This window comes from Natator depressus, chromosome 9 (assembly GCF_965152275.1).
Source record: "Natator depressus isolate rNatDep1 chromosome 9, rNatDep2.hap1, whole genome shotgun sequence".
NCBI lineage: Eukaryota > Metazoa > Chordata > Testudines > Cheloniidae > Natator > Natator depressus.
This window is the reverse complement of record NC_134242.1, coordinates 35479634-35499372: the sequence shown is the minus strand read 5'-3', so window position 1 is coordinate 35499372 and position 19739 is coordinate 35479634. Positions and strand designations below refer to the sequence as shown.

Sequence of the window (19739 nt, the reverse complement as noted above, 5' to 3'; positions counted from 1 at the left end):
TACATTTATCCCGAATGAAGGGCAGCTGTTACACCCACTGGTTTCAACAAGGTTTAACCCACCCCATAACACCAGTTTACAGGATTCTGGGCTGGAGTGCCTGTACTTTCACTCTGTCACCACTATACATTTCCTGTAAGAAGTTTTGGGGATTTTTTTGGTTTGTTTTTACTATGCATTCAGTGTTCCTATTTAAGGCATACACCTGCTTGTTATAGCCCCATGATAAAGAAAAGCTTGTCAGTGTTAGAAAGCAGGTACAACACAAATGATAAACTAGAAAATTAGGCTCAGCATATTTGGTGTCATGTAATCATACAAAGCCCCCAATCTTGCAAAACCCTGTGTATGTTCTGAACTTTATGAAAGGGAGTAGTCCTATTGAATTCAATGGAACTACTCCCAGGGTTCAAAGTTCAGCACATCTGTGCAGGATCAGAACCTCTATTTTCTGCTTCTAAAGTTTGTGGATTCTGTGCACAAAAACTGGGCATCAAACTACAACTTAGTTCTTTTAATTGATATTTCAATATGCATAATGTACATAAAATGTGTTGGGATTTTCAGTTTATCCAAATACATCTGGTAAAAAACTCTGGCCTCCCCAAAAGTCAATCATTCTTTATTCAACGCTTTACAACTCTTTTAAACCAGTGAGCATCTTACAGCTTTTTGTTGCTGAGTGGTAGTCCATTTACATGGCCCAGATTTAATTAGTTCACATCAAAGCTACATAGCCTCCGAGTGAGAATAAAGTTGACAGACGAATAAGTTCAACAATTAGGTGCACGTTAAATACTCAGAATGTTGCCAATGCATTTTTACAAGCACTAGTCAATACCATTGTGAACATATTGAGAAATATAATGGTGAAACCAAGAGTTAAATTGTAGATTAGGCTTTAGCTCATATGGCTTTTTTCCTGTCTGTATAACCAGTGCTTTTTGTTTTTCTTTTCCCTAGTACTCCATAAAATGTTTAAATATGTCTTTAATGTTTCAAGGAATGACAAATGCAATATACATGAACATGTTAAATTTGTAATGAATTTGACATACAAAAGTCTGCATTACAATAATGAGGAGAGTGTGGCTTAACCATAAAGATGTCAGGGGATTCTGAGCTATTAAGGCTGAACCCTTGTCCTTAATTGACCCTGCAGTGTCTAGGAATTATAGCACATAGCACAAAACATAACCCACTGTCCCAAATCTCCTGAAAAGACAATCCTATCATCTAAAACATGTTGGTTGAAAGGAGTCAGTTATGGACAAAGCTTCAAACTGCAGCTTTCACCATATTAGTTTGAGACAGACCTCCACAATTATTTAGGGATTTTTGTTTTGTTTTGTTTTTTGTAGATGAAATTACTGTACTAATGTTGAGAGAGAAAAACATCTTGCAAAATCACTCAGTATATTTTAATGTGAATTAGCAGATGTGTACGTACTTAGAATGTAATGGCTCAAAGTAATGTGTATCCATATTTTACCTCATTTGAACCATGTATGTGGTGCCATGTAAATCCACGGATAAGTTTTCAAGGTGATTAGCCAGGATTTAGCTCTGTATGGGTGCAGGGGGAAAAGGTCTAATGGAAATGTTAACAGTCCATTAACTAGAGAATCGCTAATGGGTGGTATAATAGATAGGGACATTTTTAATTGTAAAGAGGTTAATTGGTATTCCACATTTGCATTCTTTAATTCCTTCATGGGGGCATTTTCAGCGCATCCATTGATAGGAGTAGCTATTATACCAAGACAGTACAAAGGATCACAATATTTTAATGAAATGGGGGGGAGGGGGCTGCAGGAATATGTTAAACTGTCATTATCCAATTATTAGCTGTCTGTGGTCATGGAGATCTGACTTTCTTAATTGTTTATCTAGAGACTGACCAGGAAATGAATGCTTCCTTGGTGGTTTCCATAGTAATCAGAAGAATGTAAACTATTCACAAAAAAAGTAAAATGTGAGTTTTTTACATTTTACTCTGAACTTGAAAATGGCTCCATTTTGCCAAAATGGGTGCCATAATTTGTAGGTGTTGGTGCTAAAAAGGAGCTCCCTTTTATAGTGAAAAATAGCCTTTTCTCATGTGGGAAAGGACAAGTTTAAAGAAAGAGAGGGGCTATTAAGTTTGTACAAATTTCTATGCAAAATCAGATAGTTTCTTATTTTACATAATAGCAAAATTTGATGGATGCAAAATCTTTTAATTTGCTGCCTCACTGCACCAAGTAGACCATCCTCCACTGCCTCCTCAAATCCACTGCTTAGACCACTCCTTTCTCTCCAAATCCAGCTCCCTGGACTCCTAACATCCTTCCCTCATCAAAAAATATAGGAGCAAAAATAAATGATGCTAATTGTAATGCCTTGTGTGTCTTCCTGTCTTGAAAGCATTCTCTTTGTCTCTTATCTCCCACTTTCCTCCTTTTTCTTTCAGCTCCATTCCATTCTCCTTATGTTTCTTCTTGTGGGTTTCCGGACTCTTTTTCTCTAATCCCCAGTGTGTTTTGTATTCTCTTTTCTCAGGTGTCTCCCATCTTTTCCTTCTTCTGTTTCTCATCTCTTTCCTCCCTGTCTCGCTCTGATCCATTTCCTTTTGGGTTATTTCTACTAACTAAAAATTCCATGATGTTTAAAGAAAGTTGCCTACAGGTCTCATTGGTGTCTCTGGGATGTCCACAGCTGACCCTATAATATGGTCCTAAGTATAAAACTGGTATAGAGTTCCAAAGAGATCACAAAACTGCTGTGCTCCAGCAAAAGTGTGACTGGATGCTAGGCATGGGATCAAGTAAAATTAAGTATTGTCCCTTGTCCTCTATAATAAATGAAAGTGATTCTCAAGTACCTAGTGCTCTTCCCCTTTTATTCTCAAGGGTTCAGGGAGAATGTGTGTCTGAGAGGACATAAGCTTAAATGCGATGGCTCACAGCATGCAAATCAGGTGCTTAGTTATGTGCTTCTCTCTTTGGCTTCAGGCCTGCTACTAGGACAAAGTAACTTGATGACTGCTCGTCACAGTTTCCCTTGTGCTCATACATGAAACCCTCAATGCCTGTGCTCTACACTCAGCATCATTGAACCTTCCTTTGCCATGTTAACCACTGTTTCGCGAAGTGTAGCATTTCCCTCTGGCAGGGAGAGCATAAAGGACTAGCTGGTGCGTGAGGGGTGTGTGGACCATCTTCTAAATTGTTCTCTAGTTTTTCAGCTTTCATTTTTAAATGAAAGCAAGTCTTTCACTGTTATGGTTGTGAAGAAAGCCCTGAAAATGTGAAGTGAGGGTAACTGATTCTGAGCTGTCTGCCTGAGTTTGCAGAAAGCCTGAAACAATAGCTCCAAGATTTGAACTTTTCTATTCATTTCAATGGAGTCTAACTTCCAATTATGATTATTTAATTGTCAGCATGGTTAACTATGCCATTTCTCATCAGTCTGGAAGAGAGGAGAGGCCATACCTGAGAGGCAAGGACATATATTATGAAGATTTACACAAGCACATAACTAAGATGGGTAGCCTTTAACAACACATGGCGAGGTTGCAGCTGAGATTCAACTAGTTTAATTTTCCAGGAGTGGGGTTCAGCTTTCAAGAGCTTGGATAGCACCAACATAAACAGGTTTGTAGCAACAAATATTTTATACTAATTTTATTGTATACTTCTGAAAACCAATATTATGCTCTAGCTTTTTTAAAAGGTAAGGTAAATTAGATTGAACAAAGTCTAATAAATAGCCTCTGTTTTAATTTCATTATAAAGCTAAATGCCTATTAAAAATAAATGAAAAGTGGAGTTTAGCCAGAAGCAACAATTTCCTTTTAAATATCTTTAAAATGTAGCAAAATTGATCAATTATTTACTTAGTCAATGCATCTCGTATTTTTGTCTGTGTCTAGAGAACATTCGTACAAGATGCTGTCTCTTCCTTGAGCTCTTTCATTCCTTTATAATCCTACCATGTTTGTGTTTATCTAGCAGCCTGATATTTTGAGGTATTGAGCAACCACAAATCCCATTGAAGTCGCAATGGACGCTGGATACTGGACAAAAACTCTAGCTAGATAGGACTTAGTTTTCTACAGAGCTGCACAAAATATTTGTAGATTGTATTAAGATCATAAGATTTCAAGTTTGAATACTTTTTTTATGAAGGCAGATTGAGGGGTCAAACGGGAAAAAAGAAAGTGGTATTCTTCTAAACTCCACCCACAAATCCATCTCCACCAATGTGAGACAGCAAAATGGGATTTCATTCACAGTAGACAATGCAGGTGTTCAAAATATGATTGTGTGATCTGTTGGGTTTCTCAGATTTGCTTTTCCCTCTGGGGTTCAGAATATGGCTATTTCTCCCTGGGGCTTGGGTGCCTCTGAGCACTCTGGATGATTGGCTCTCCTTTGAGACTCTGGCTATGCGTACACTCTGGAGCCTGTGTTGGTATAGCATGCTGGTACAGCCCCCTAGAGTAGAAGCCACTAACACAGACAAGAAGTTTTTCTGCCACCTCTCCCAATGACATTAGCTATACTGACAGAAACACTGTTCTGATGGCATAGCTGCATCTACACTAGGGTTTTTGTCAGAATAACTATGTAAGCCAGGGATCTATGTTTTGTTTTGTCCTGTCCTCCCCCGCCCCCCACTCCTAGCTATGCTAGTGTAAGTTTTAAGTGTAGCGAAAGTCTCAGTTGTTCACCTTGGCTCCCCTCCTTCTCTGTGGTTCAGTAGCAGCATGTTCCAGACTGAGGAAAATAGACAGGGTTGTCCTCTCACGAGCACCAATGAATCTGTGGTGCCGAAAGAGATTGTGCAGATTTTCATAATACGATCACACATCTCTCCTTCCTTACATGCTTTGGTCATCAGGGAAATGGTTAACAGTGTTGGCAATTAAATTACCATCTTTTATCCACATTAATAACTAACAGAGAGGAATGTGGTAGGTCATACTTCTCAGAGCTAGTGTTCCGGGCTCTCTGAAAACTCAGGCAGGCTTGACATTTTCAAGGCTTTATTTGCAACCATAAGCGCTGGCGGCTTAGTCTGATCATGCAATGACTTAAGCATACAAGTAATTTGGTCAAGAATATTACGCATACACATAAAGTTAAGCATGAGTGAAAGTGTCTGTAGGATTAGGACTTTACACTTCTTTAAAACAAAAACTGAGATTCTGGAGCACTGTTGTGGTGAGCTGGCCTAATTCAAATCCTGTGTTAAAATTTACTTTTTTGATACATGTTTCAGGATCCTATATAGAAATGTGTCTTTACCAGCTTTAATAGATTTTTGGCAGGAGCTCACGGGGTCTGTAAGTGCGACTTAAAGCATTGAACATACACTGTCCAATAATTAAAGGGTTTGGATAGCAACCTTGCATTGAATCTAATTTAAGAAAGAAATCCATTGTCATTGAAATCCATTAGAAGAAATTAAAATGGTCAAAACAATGAAATATTTTACAGCACAGTTCAGTTTACAAACAGCCCCACTGCCCCAGATGTCATGTAGAATAAATTGTCTTAATCAGGACACGATCTTTGTGGTGTATGCAAATACATGTAGGGCCTTGTTCTTCACTCCTTAATCAGGCAAAGCTCCCCATGGATTTTAATGGAAGGTTTGCCTAAACAATAAGTGCAAGATCAGAACAACATGGAAAACTTGATCACTGAGGGACAATGGGACAGATTTTGAAAGGCACAAATGGCAGTTACGTTCCTAACTCTCCTTGACTTCCTAGGTGAATTAGGTGCCTAACTGCTATTTGTGTCTTTGAAAACTACTCCCAGTGCACTGAATAGGGTCTTGCTGGGATGTGATAACAGTGTGATATCCTGCACACCCTAAACTCCTATTGACTCATTGGGTGTTGAGGATAGTCAGCCTCTTGCAGGGACACGCCTGACATGTAGCCAAGGCTAGTTTAATTTTCCAAACATCAGAAAGACAGAAGAGATGCAGTTCTGCTCCCACGCAATGGAAAGTTTGCCATTGCCTTCAGTTGGAGCAACACAGGGCCCAAGTAAGATGAGCTTATTCACATTTACTGCAGGTTTTCTCATTGAAAGGTAGAAAGAAACTGTTTTTTAATTTGTACTTGTACATGAGCCTGCAAACTCTTACAAGAGTAGTTCCAACTGACTTCATATGGCCTACTGCTATAGGTAATGACTATTCAAGTGAATTAAGCTTTATGGAATTGGATCCTCTACCTCCATAAAAGCTTCTCTTCCATTCTAATTGTATTTAATAAAATGCAAGTAGAAGCATATAATAAATATACTCTTCATGTCTGTCTGTCTGTCTGTATGTACAGCAATAAAGTTTGAACATTGCATCGGATAATTCCATAATTCCTAGTGTTGCAGGCAGAGGAATTTCTCTGGCGCCCCCTGCTGCTGCGTACACATCACAGGCAGCAGTTTCACATGCTGCTTTCTCTGGGTGTACAGCTCAGCATACAGAAGCAACACAGTGGGACCCTCTAGTAATATAGTTTGAGAGCCAATATCGCAGTTAGTGAGCTTTTATATCATCTCATCAGAGCAAAGAGGAGGATACGAATGGATATTCTGGGACTACTTTGACACTAAAATGTTTAATATCTATATACTGTAGTATGTAGCGTTTACAAATGATAATATTTTCCTTCAATCTTACCTCACAGTGTAAGCATGATTACAGTGTTGATGTCAAGTTTCCTCTTACATTTTTGGTACATTGTGTAGTAAAATTCAGTGCAGAATGGAGTTATTAGGTTTTCACTGAACTATATCATTTGCTTAGCATGGTCAGAGACTGGTAGCAACTGCCCAATACAAAATCAAAACTCAGAATAATTTACATTCAGACAGCTAGCACTGACTTTTGTGCGTGTATGTTCATAAAAGGTTGTTGCAGGTTTTTTAAATGTGATTATGCAAATTAAGATTTAGAAATGCCTGACAATCAGTAATTATATTTCTTTTTTCACTGAGTAAAGTCCCTTTCGGGATTCTGTCCTCTTCCTTAACCCTGCAGCTTAGCTGCATTTGCCCACCTAAAAACCTCAGACAGCCTTGCTGTGATTAACTAAAGAAAGGTGATATAACAGAACGGAATGGTCCATAATATAGACTGAAGCTTTCATTTGTTTCCTATGCGTTCCCCTCTAATTAGCCTACTGGTGTTCTTAAATACTTATTAACTCAGTTTGAGCTTAAATAAACTATAATAGCCTTCTTCAGTAGAAACAATATGTAGCTTTCTGCATCCCAGGGGCTGTGTGGAGATGCAAATCTTTATCCTACATCTGAAGATGACATTTGCTGACAGCAAAGGAATGGTGATACATGATTATTATTATTTATAGTGTTGTAGCTGCTAGGAGCCCCAGGCATGGACCAGGCCCCATTGTGCTAAGTGTTGTACTTACACAGAACCAAAAGACAGTTCTTGCCCCAAACAGCTTACAATCGAAGCATAAGACAAAACATGAATACAGACAAGGGGGAGTACAAGGAAACAGACATTATTGATCAGCATGATAAGCTTTGGCCTCAACACACCAGCAGTCTAACCATTGTCATAATTTTTTTTTTTATAAGTATTGTGGCATAAGAGAGTTGGAAGGATTTGAAGGAGGATGAGATAGTTTTATTGATTAGATGGTGCCAATATTATGCAAATTCATTTTTGTAGAACATTTTTCACATTGCAATTGCCCTTGTATTATACGTTTTGTTTGAGAAAGGGTTGGGAATTATTCGTTGAATTCTATTTTCACACTAACAATGACCCAGACATACATTTTTGGTATGATTGTTAATTCAATACGTTGTTCTGATAAGTTCATTGTGAAAAAAAAATGTTATGGATGGTTTCTAAGTTGCAAGATGGTGTTGTTGTCCACAGAGAAAGTAGGTGGTGGGAGGGTTTGGAGGGGAAGATTAAGAGCTGGTTTAGCCATGTTGACTTTGAGCTGATGCTGAGATGTCAGAGAGACAGGCTGAGATTTTAGTTTGAACAGAAGAAGATAGGTCTGGAGTAGGGAGAGATCTGTGAATTGTCCACCCGGAGAAGGTAGTTGAATTGGTGTTTGCAGATGAGATTGCTGGCAGCAAAGGAAAGGGGAGACTTAGGAATCTTGGGTTCCATTCCAGTCTCTGGAGGGGCGTGTGTCCTAGCGAACACAGACTCTTCTGCCCATTCCCCTCAAACCTGACCCCATCTGCTCCATCCTCTCCAACCTGTCTCTTCCCTGCCTCTGTCTCCTTGTCAAAGTTCCATTCTCCTTGACTACCCAGTCTCCAGGCTTTTCACATCCCAGTCCCAGTCTCCTGGCCCAACCAGTTCCAGTTTTCATTCTCCTGGTGCCTCATCTGATCTGTCTCTTCCCCCTCCCCACAACTGACTTCCAGTCCTCATCCCCTCCTTGGACTCATCAACCACTTCAGTCCCCCTTCTCCAATCCCTTCCTGGCTCCTTGCCCTAGTCTCTCTCCTCCCAGGCTGCTTGCCACAGTCTCTTTGCCCAGCCAGTCCCATTTCTGCCTCTCCACTCCAGCTCCTTGTTGTACCTGTCTTCCCTCCCTGCCCTCTCCACTGGTTCTAGTCCCAGTCTCCTTGTCTCACCAGTCCCAGATTCCTTGTCCCTCCAGCTCCTTGTCTGACCTCAGTGGTTTCCCACCTCTCACCCCCATTTCCCTCACTGGCTCCTGGTCCCAATCTCCTTGCCCAGTGTGTTCCAGAGAGTTTCTCACTCCCTCTCCAGTCCCAGTTTAAACGTCTTTCTCCAATCTACTCCTTTCCCTCCCTGCTGGTCTGGTTTTTGACCTCTCAGCATTAGACTTAGTTGCTTTTCTCCTCCATGATGCCTAGGCCTGGGTGTGGGGGGGTCACTGAGAGCACATTAGAGACAGGCTCATTGCTCCTATTTCCAGTGCCTGGTCCCAAGTAGCTGGGAGCAGCCATTACGGGTGAAGTCTAGCTTTGCTTCTGTTTCCCTGGGCTAGAGCACGCTTGGTCACTGTGTAGGGATGGCATGTGTGGCATGGTCTCTCTCAGCTAGCAGCTGTGAGGGGATGAAGCATGCTTAGTTGCTCTGTAGGGGTGCACATGTGCAGCCCGGTCAGCGCTAGAAGCTGAGAGAGGCTTGAGTATGCTCATTGAGGATGGAATCTTCTGAGTTTTTTTGCTGCTAAAACCTTAGAAGTTTTTATTGAGCATGTGCAGATGGCAGTTTTTCAAATATGTCTCGCTTGGCCAAGTTTGGAGAGTGAGTCAGAAACACAAAAACCTGTAAGCAGTTTGTCCTTAGCTTTCCTCTTATGTCAGGGAGAGCTGGACAGTCTGCCCCACTCTGAGTGGTCAAATAGCCTGTAAAATGAGCCTTCCCTTCCCCAGAGAAGCCCTTTGCTTGATCTGCTGGCTGCAGACTTTGGGCTTCTCTTGGAGTCTGGAAGGAAGGTCAGCCCTTTGGCAGAGCAGCCTGCTGCTGAGGCCAGTCCTGTTCCCTTTATACTCTGAGACCTTCCTTACTCACGGCAGCTCTTCCTCTGGGCTTGCATTTTCTGGCAGGTATTGCAAAGGGGAGCTGATCTCAATCCCCATTTCCATGGCAGATTATTAACCCCTTCGTGCCCTGGCCTACTGTGGGGTTTTCACACCTGGTGGCATGTCCTTAGTCTAACACAGAGTACACTCAGAATGCTGTATGATGGAGACTGTGGGCTTTTGGTAGGTGGAAGCTCAGTGCATATAGATCAAATTAATTTTAAAGTGTGAGATTCAGGCAAGATGCTGTACAATAAGTGACCACCAGAAATGTGGCACACAGCGACATCATGAGGGGAGTATTACACTTCAGAACTGACTGATGTGGTGCCCATATGCATACCGTTTTCCACAGGAGATCTGGCCATTGAAATGTTGAGCAAATATGGTTGTGTGTGTATGCTCCAGTCTTGACCTTAGTCCCTGTCATCACTAAGGAGTGGCAGCTAACCACTGCATGATCCAGGTTGCAGTTCAGTTTCTTTTTAAAGCTGATTATTGTACCTCCCTGTGAGAGAAACACACAAAAGAAGTCAGATGGGCCTGAAATTTTTTAGGTCAGGTGTGCAGCCAGGGTAAAATTTGGAAGGGGGGGGGGGATATGAAGTCATTTGAACTAGGGATTCTTGAGCTGTTAATATTTCAGAAGTCTTCTCACATATTTTTGCCTACATCTCAGTTAAAAATAGTGAGCAGGATAGAAAAAATACATCCCTAGTTTCTCTATGGTGGGAACGAGGGCATACTACCAAGAAAGGTGCACAACTTGGAATATTAAAACATTTAGTGACTCATTTTTTGTACTCCATGCTACTGCCCGCTCTGTGGAACACGGGCAGCCACTACAGCTCGGAGTCTATAGCTGAGTTGTCAGCTGTCTCTGTCCCCTCCATGGTCCCTGTTATGCTCAGACTGAGGAAGCTGGTGTGGAAGCTCTATCAGGAGGACAGCTAATGCTCAGCTCCACCAGCAGCTGTCCCCAGCTAGCCAACCATAGATGGTCCACCAGACTGGGACTTGATTCTTGAAGCCAGACCACATCCTCCAGAGCTGGGGGAGTATTTCCTGAAAAGGGAAGCGGGGGGCAAACAGCCTCCCTTCTCAGCCCTTTGAACCAACACAAACAGGCTGGACGCTTTCCAGGTTTATAAGCAGCAGTGTGTTATTTACTAGTTCCCCTCCAACAGTTCAAGAGTGTACAACCTTGTGCAGCAACATATAAATGGACATAAACTTCCCCCTTAGCCGACACTCCAGGGAGGGAGAAGAAATATCTCCTCATCCTGAGATCCTGTATCTCCTGGCCCTGGCCAGCTTCCCCCTTGCACTTCCTTCTGACTTTTAACTGTTCCCATCTGATAGGTTGATTGCTCTCATTAGCTTGTTAGTCCCCTGCCTAATTTAGCCACTGAGCACCCATCTCCACTTAAGTCTACTCCGGGGGAAAGAGTTAGTACCAGAGTGCTGGGTCAGCTCTAGGCTCCTAGCTCTCTGTCACAGGTGTCGTGGATGGAAGTGGCAGGGATAGAGACGTCCCTTTACCCCTGGCAGCATACTTCTCTCACTGCCTCACTCCCCACACCCACGCATAATCACAGGACCTCCCTGATGGTCCCTCAGTTATGCCCTTCCTCCAGCCTTGGGGAACGTATTCCCTTTCCCCTAGCCATTCCATTCCAAGGCTCTCCATCACAACTCTGCTCTCCCAGTTGAAGCTCACACTCTGACGTGGGCAGAAGCTGATTCAAGGAGGGAGCTGCTAGCTTTGCTCCCGAGTCAGCTTGAGGGACATCTCTTCTCTCCTGCCTTTGGGGACAGAGTTAAGGTTGATCGAGATGCTGGGTTGTAAGCATTCCCTTGGCTGTGCAGTTCCTGGTTTTCTCGGGTTTTAATAAGTTTACAGTGAGATTCTCTTACAGATACATGGAAGGATCTTAAATGAGCATGTCCTAGTTCTCCAGTGCAGAGTTTGGGGGCTCTGAAATTCTGGAAGAACATGCAGAGCACAAGGCACTATGATCTGGCAGCAATCTTAACTCCACTGTAAGCGTGTGGGCTGATCCACCACCAGAGGAAGGGGAAATAATGCTCCAAACAGCACAATCCCAATTCCTCTTCTCGGGAAGTTTCTTTATGAAGTTAGAAGCAAAAACACAGCAACCCAAACACTCACTGCCCCTCAGGTTCTTGTCCTAGTCCCTTTCTCCAGATGCTCATGGTCCTTACAGCCCTCTCCAGCTGGCTCTTGCTTCCTGCAGGTGTGTCCTTTCCAGGCCTTCCATCTGACAGGTGCAGGGCCTCTCCCAGGTCCTCTTCTCCCCCCAGGTCCCTCCAGCCTGCTCCCTTGCCTGACAGCATTATATGAAATTTCCTGTTGGGCACGACTAAGAGGCAAGCACATGACCTACAAACTATAGCTCCCAGTTTTAAAGGATCCATAAACTGTAACAGGTGCAGTGGGATTCGGGCGTGCACCCCAAGCCTGAGTGTCCTGGCACAGCCACCTTCACAAAGTACATTGTAACTGAATTATTTATTATTACTGTTTAAACAGTTTTTAGTAACATGTGCTTCTCAGGCTGGAGCTCACATATCAAGTTATTCCACTATTCAGGAAGCTTGCAGTTAGCTTTTGCTCCAGTTAAAGCTTCTGGGTGGATATCAGAAGTGCCTAAACAGAGCACACTCCAATGTTCCAGCATAGACATAATGAATCTGCACAAATTATTCCTACCAGTAAGGTATGTGTGTGTCCTGTCTAAGGGGCTGCTTACTGCTAGTATTTAGGTGTGTAGTAATATTGCTTTTGCAGTGTATATGCACCAATTTGATGGGAATTTATCCAGTGAGCCTCACTTCTTATTTTTTTCTAAAATTACTCAAACATTAGTATAATATTAGATTTAAAATTCACGCAAGGTAAAGAAGTGACTGAGTCAGTGTGCAGGGGGAGTGCGGGAAACGGGGGGGGGGAAGGAATTGAAGTTAGACAACGGTGTAACTTACATTCTTGTGCACATTTTGACATCTCCATTTTCACTGGCTTCATGGTTTAGGACTGAGCGCCTTTGCTTTGTGTCTGATCTAGCAGCTTTGGGTGACAAAGATGAGCTGCATTAATTCCAGGAAGAGCAAATAGAAGATGAGCAAATAAAATTATATGGTGAAAAATTAAGAAACACAAATAAAAGTCTTCCTTGAGAAAGTGAGTTTGCAAATTTAGGGAGATATAAAACTGCATAGTTACATTCTGGATATTGATAATGCAGCATGCTGGATTCGAGTGCGTCTCTCATGGGGAAAAAAAAAAGCAAGCAGCATACAGATCACGCTTATTCTGTCCAAGTAGGATAGTTTTGTTCTCATGCAATGGGAGCAGGTGGTGGAAGGTTGTTTTGATGAGGTTAAAAAGCTCCTCCCATCTTTCCCCAAGCAGCAGCCTAATCTGCGTCAGCAGTAATTGTGTGCCTTGCACTGCTTTACAGTGAGGGTGAGTGCAAAAGATATATCAATATGAGGTATCAAACTGAGACCTAGATGTTCCGTTTAAGTGGCTGCTCATTTCCTTGAGCCATAACATGGGCTAAAGGTTAACTTACACATTCTCCGAGGAAGAACAGGTTTTTTTCTTTTTTTCTTTTAAGGTGTGTGTGTTTCATATTCTTTCCTACCTACAGAGGCTAAATATGATGTATGGTGTTGTTAATGCAGATTTTTTTTCCACTGGATTATTTGCTAATCAGACTACAGTATAGTGGAGATAAGAGAGAGATCTGTTGCCTAGATAGGAGGCTTTAATGAGCAACTGAACCCCCGGGAGCTGAAATCTGAAGTAGAACGATGCTGTTTTCTGGTCTCTTGTCATTTCTTCACTTGCTTCTTCTCACCGTTTTCCAATGGGCCTAGTGAGCAGGAACTATCCAAGGTACTAGAATGCTGGTTGCTTGGCTGCTGAATACAAGCGGATTGCAGAAAGAGAGGAGAACCAGATTACTGCTTATATCAGAAGGTAGGCTTGCTCTTTGTTTGAGAATCCCTGATTAATCAACAGCAGCATCAACAGACTAAGGCAGCTGGAGAGAGCAAGCCTGCCTGTAAGTCACGGGGGAGAGAGACGATGCCACAAGCTAGACTGCTTCAAACCTTCTGTATCTGAGTGGCAATGAGAGAGAGAGCATCTTTTCTGCTGCAAGAAGCCATTTGGATAGGATGTTTTCTATTCCTTTCTTTCATTTATTTTTGTCTCCACAGAATACATTCAAATGAGGCACCTTAGCAATCTCTGTGATATTGCATATGACGGTGGTGTAATCTTCTACGTTGTAAAGTGGGTAAACATCATCCAGTTTCTTCTCAGCTGGACCGAAAGCAGGGTGCTGTTTGTACCCTCCCATTATCTATGCCCTCTGTTCTCTGAATGTGGATTTAAAGAAGCAAGCACCTGTCTTCTCTTGCCACTGCATTTTTAAAAGCCAAACTTTAAAGGCCATTTTAATCCTATACCAAGAAGATCTTTAACATACCCACTGACTTCTAGTGATGCAGAATTCTACAATCTGGGCATCTTTGCCAACAAGATTTAATGCACTTTAACTGAAGAAAAACTGAGCCTAATTGCAAGTCTGTTTCTTATGGTGCTGAAATATTCCTTCAGACTGCACTGAGATAACCACAGGAAAGGGCTTTTACAGACAAAAGTCACCTTTGATTATTGCACTTAGCAGTCCCCGTGGACTTAAATTTTGGTATGTACATGTTTTAAAAAATTCTCTGAGCATGTTAATAGAATACAGTGCTAATTAGAGAAGGTTAAAAAAAATTATACTTACAAAACTGGAATAATTTGTAGTCAGGGATGTCTAATGCCAAAGTTTGCTTATCTGTTTTTGGCAGATTAATCAAACTATTCCTTAACTAAACAATGCTGTAAATGTATCTCAGACTCTTTTATGTACCTACACACATTAGCTATGTTTATAATTTGTAAAAAGCAGAGCTAAATTATTAAAAACATTCTTTGCTATATTCTGATGTATTAATTGATATGATTCATAACATCTGTGTTAGTTACTTATCAGACATGCCACACTATTAATATTTTACAACATTTTAATACATTACTCTTAGTAGTAAAATTTCCATTTCATTTTCTTAAGGGAGGAAAAAAATCACATACACAAGAAGCTTTCTTTCTTTCTTTCTTTCTTTCTTTCTTTCTTTCTTTCTTCTGAGTTCAAATACATCTATGTTTGCCCGTAATGTTTTTCTAATTCTCCCCAGTAGTATAAGGATAATCTAAATCTCATAATTACACTGAGTGCTTGCTGTTACGAATGCAGATTTGTTACATTTTAATACATGTATTTTGGATGAAACATATTCTATCTTTTTGAAAAGGCACCTTGATCAAAGTGTCTTATTGCAAAGTAAACAACAACAGCTCTCTAAATTCTAAAGCAGAGAGGAGACATTGTAGGCAATGATCTTTCTGCTGCCCAAAATGCAGCATGAAGTGACTCAAATTCCAAGGTTTTGGGGTTTTGTTTTGTTTTTTAAACTCTTGATCGAATGACCTTTACACTTGAAAGGTGAAAGTTTATAGCCACAGGCTACCTTCTTAAAAACATATAGCAGTTTTTTTTTTATTCTTCCCAAAGAGCCAGTTTTAACCTCTTCAAGTGAAGGTTTTAGCATCACTTAGCTTCTGTGTCTTTCACTCAGGTGCTGGTGCATATCACTCATATTGTGCAGTGTAACGACTGCAAGATGGATAGTATGTAATCTTAGCAAAGATAACTTGTAAAAAATTATTTGCATTTAAGACTAAATTAGCTTCTATTTAATAAAAAAAAATGATCAAACTACATGGTACGACTTAGGAAAGCCTGAGTGCCTAATTCATAGAGACTTTGCTCTCTATTTGACATTAGAATATAGTGTAGTACTACTTAGGCAAACAACATGCCTGTTCATTATTTGCCTTTTATTGATGCATTGCTTGTTCATGCTTCTCCTTTTAACAATTAATCAGATCACATATTTAACATATGGAAGCTTGCCTGGCACAGGGGTAGAAATATTATGAGAGGTATAGAAGCGATTTCATGGAAGGCAGCGTCTCTTTCCATTTGCTGATGTATTTGCAGTCACTTCTTTTGGTGAGGGAAAAGTATACTGTCTACCCCCTAATACCATGAAGCCCTTATTAATGGGGCTGTAGTCACCAGTTTGTGAAAATCAGATGTGTTCTGTTTACTTTGCACTTATTGCCTTGCAAGCTACTGGAACACTGCAGCACAAACTCAAAGGGCAGGGTGGCGATTTAGCATTCTTGATCTGTGCAAAATGCTTTTGAAATGTTGCATTTTGCTGAGATAGCTGACAAGTAACACTAGAGTGAATGGGGTGTAGAAGAGAGGTGCGTGAGTATGCAGGGAGTAAAGCAGGAATGAAGTGGAATACATATCCCCCATGAATCCAGGGTTGGATTCATGACATGTACTACATCACTGTGGAGTTCTGTCAGCCTTAGTCCTCCTATGTTTAAAAAAACAAAATGCCTCCTATTGATTTGAGAAGAAAGCAATCAGCGCCTTTGTCACTATTTAAACAAGCTCCTTCAGTTTAACATCAACATTGCCATTTTTCAGTGTAGCACAGCTGCATTTTGAGGCTATCAGGCAGGGTGAAAAGCAACTGTGAAGATTCTTGGGGTGGCCTAACCATGAATAAAGGTGGAGCCACTTCTCTGAATTTTACAACATAGCAACAGCATGATCACTGCACTTAGTAGTCTGACTTTAGCATTCCTCACACATAGATTGTGCATTTTCTGGACGGTGTTAGTTTTTTAATACTAGGATTCTGTATATTATGCATCAGATCAAATAGAAAATTGTATTTCAAATGTATAAAGATATACTAGAGTATGTCATAGCAGCTTTGTGAAACACCATGCATTATTTACCCACATTTTCAGAAATCACATCTGAAGTATTACAATTCTCTTATATTCAGTCCTGTTAATAGGCAAAAATCAGTCAGGGAACTGCTTGCACTTGCCAGTTAACTGTATGTATTTGTAGAAGAGTTGGCAAAAATCTAATTTAATTTCTTTCATGCGGACAGCTGATTGCATGGGCAGTGTCACTGTAAGCTGCTCCATGTTGCCCTCATAATGTCTCTCAACTTTGAGTTGGAGGAGAGAAGAATGTGATGAGACTTTCAGATCTTGATGTTTTTTGAAGAAGGGGTTATCCTGCCCAAACTGCAAAAAACTGTCCTGCTAATGTACAGCGATTAACTTCCAAGGCCCTCCCCAGAATGCTTACTCATTGATATTATGGAACATCAATTTGTTACATTTTTGCATTCTATTCTATTGTGTACATTAATAAATATAATGGTATTCACAGTAGCATAGCACATTTATGAGGATAAATATTGGACCAGTCTTTATAGGCTTGCCAAATCATCCAGCATATACAGCTACACTTGAGAAAATGACCAGATTTATTGTAATTGACACATTTGCCTTTCATGTAATTTTTATGAAATGAAGTGTATGCCTTGGATACCTTTTTAGTTATGTCCTCACTGTAGGATGGATTGCCAAAAGTGCTCAATGAAATCAGTGGCATTGACTTATCATTACCATTCCATACCACTGACTTCACTGGGACCAGAACTAGGCTGACATTTAGGTGTTTTTGAAACAGCCCCCTCCCCATGTATATATATCCACACAGAGAGGGGTGGAAAGTGGTATAAGAGAATTTTCCAAATTACGCGATCTCCATGTCACAATTAGCCAGTATTTTCCGGTTTCAGAAATCAAAAGCACTGAAAGCAAGTTGATTATGCAAGTGGCCCTATGATTCTCTTCCCCTCATCACCAGCTAATTAAAACTCCAGGAGCACTATATGCACAACAGGGGGGACAAAATGTTGCCTCACCTCAGGCTTACATTACATATTTCGTGATTTACAGATGTGTAATCAAATGTAAATGTACTCAAACAGAATACTTGCTTGACTTTTCTCTCCTCCGATAGATGACTGGAAATGGTTTGTTGTCTGAGTTTACCAGAAATTAAAACCTTTGGTCAGCAGTTGATCAGTGCTGTCCACAACCTACCTTACCAAGAGAGAGTGACAGACCATGTATATTATGACTCAAAGGGCCACATGTATTGGTTACACATTCTCACCAGTCTGGATATTCAAGTAATAAAATGTCTGAAGCGACACAATTGTGCATTAACAAAAATCAGCCTGTCTTATTACACTGGATAGATTAATAAAGTAACAATGTTTACAGTAATACGTACTTTAAGCTTTGACTGGTCCCAGCTGTTTGAAGTTTATGCCCTATTTAAGCATGGCAGATACAAGTTTCAAATATTGGCAAATGCCATGAGATTGCAAAATTCAAAAATTATACCAGATACTTAGGATCTGATCCAGCAAACACTTGCTACTGATCTCACTACTTATTTTAATATGTAGTGCCACTGATGTCAATACAACGCACTGAATCCTTTGGGACTAAGCAGACAGTGATATGCTTAGTATAAAGTGATTGCAGGAGTGGGCTTCAATGGGACTACGACAGTAGAACTGTGATCAGTAGTGTTTGCAAAATTGCATCCTTAAATTGTAAACTATTTGTGGCAGGGAATGTGTCTTATTCTATGTTTCTAAAACACCAAAGAAATGTACAGTGCTATCTACATGATCAGTAATAAATAGTAACTAATACAATAACACAATATAATAAAATATCTGGCCACTGCATACAGCAAAACAGAGACTCATCTCTAATGAGCACATGTATGTTTGCCTTCCCCATATTGCTTTGACCTCGGGCTTAATATAAATAAAAAATAAAATTCTTCGTACCATGAGCCTTAGCTAAGCAGCTCTTTTATATTGTTTAATGCCTGCATATTTTAAGCCTCAGAAAAAGAGAACACGGAATAAAATGCAGTAACCAAGTCGTGTGGAGGACATGTAATAAACAAATTAAGTTCTGCATGCCTCAGTGAAAAAGATCAGAATAATTCTCCATTTAATAATTCTTTAGGGCCTGATCCAAAGTCAGCTGAAGTCATTGGGAGTATTTCTATTGACCAATGAACTTTGGATCAGCCCCCAAAACCTCATCAACATATATTTAATATATTCCTTAAGGGTGAAATTCTGTCCCCAGTGAAACCAATGGCAAAACTTCCTTTAACTTAATGGAGTCAGGATTTCATGGTTGAATGAACCTTACCTTAAAGGAACTTTATCACTACCCCATGTGCTATTGTTTTATGTATGCTGAAAGGGTACATGTATACAGCATTTTGGACCGAATGGGAGCAAGCCTTCCAGCCCAGGTCAACAGACTCAGGCTAGGGGGGCGAGTGTTAGCGCTCTAAGAATAGCTGTATAGACACACTTTGAAGTTGCAGTCTGGGCTGGAGTTTGGGCTTTGAAGTCCATCCCCCTTCCTAGGCTTCAGAACTTGAACCGCAGCTTCCAAGCGCTCTCTATACAGCTATAGTTAGAGTGCTAGCGTGAGCCCTGCTACCCCAAGTCTGTTGACCCAGGCTGGGAGGCTCACTCCCAATTGTTCCAAAATGCTGTGTAGACATATCCAGAAAGTGTTTGGCTAAATGTAAATGACCTTAAAATAAGGGAAGGGACTAGATTCTAAATCTCTAGTTAAAAGAAAACAAACTCTGGAGCCAGAACAATTCTGAGTCTAGTCCTGTGTTCCATAATCAAGCAGAATTTAAATTGAAGGCAAAAGGAGGTTTGTCGGAGTAAGGGCTGCCATCTCATGCCCTACAGTTCCATAACTCACAATATTATGAACGTAGCCATGTTGGTCCAAATTCACTTCTGTTGAAACACCAATGAAATTACACAAAAACAAGGCTGCCAGGTTGACTCTGCTCTTAGATCCTTAAAATAGGTGCTGATCCTGCATATTGTTCTATGCAGAGAGACTCCTGTGCCCACACAGAGCCCCAGTGGATTTAAAAGGGGGACTTCTGCATGGGTGCAGAGGGCTTGCCTGCAGGAAATAGATTGCATGACTGGGGCCTTAGTCCTTTCTGACTTTTAAGATTTTAACTGCCCAACTTTAATGTTACTCTAAAGTCATTTTTACATTTATATTTTTTGTTTTGTAAA

At 40.8% G+C, this 19739-nt stretch overlaps 1 protein-coding gene across 2 annotated transcripts in view; it reads left to right on the top strand.

Annotated features, from left to right (window-relative positions):
* Nucleotides 1-12990: 12990 nt before the first annotated feature.
* Nucleotides 12991-19739, top strand: part of NYAP2 (neuronal tyrosine-phosphorylated phosphoinositide-3-kinase adaptor 2) — a 182707-nt gene continuing 175958 nt past the window's right edge. The window contains exons 1-2 of one of the 2 annotated variants that reach the window (XM_074962968.1): nucleotides 12991-13563; nucleotides 13806-14299. The gene's annotated coding sequence lies outside the window, so the exon portion shown is untranslated. The remainder of the gene's footprint in view (nucleotides 13564-13805; nucleotides 14300-19739) is intronic. The other variant, XM_074962969.1, reaches the window with a different exon arrangement.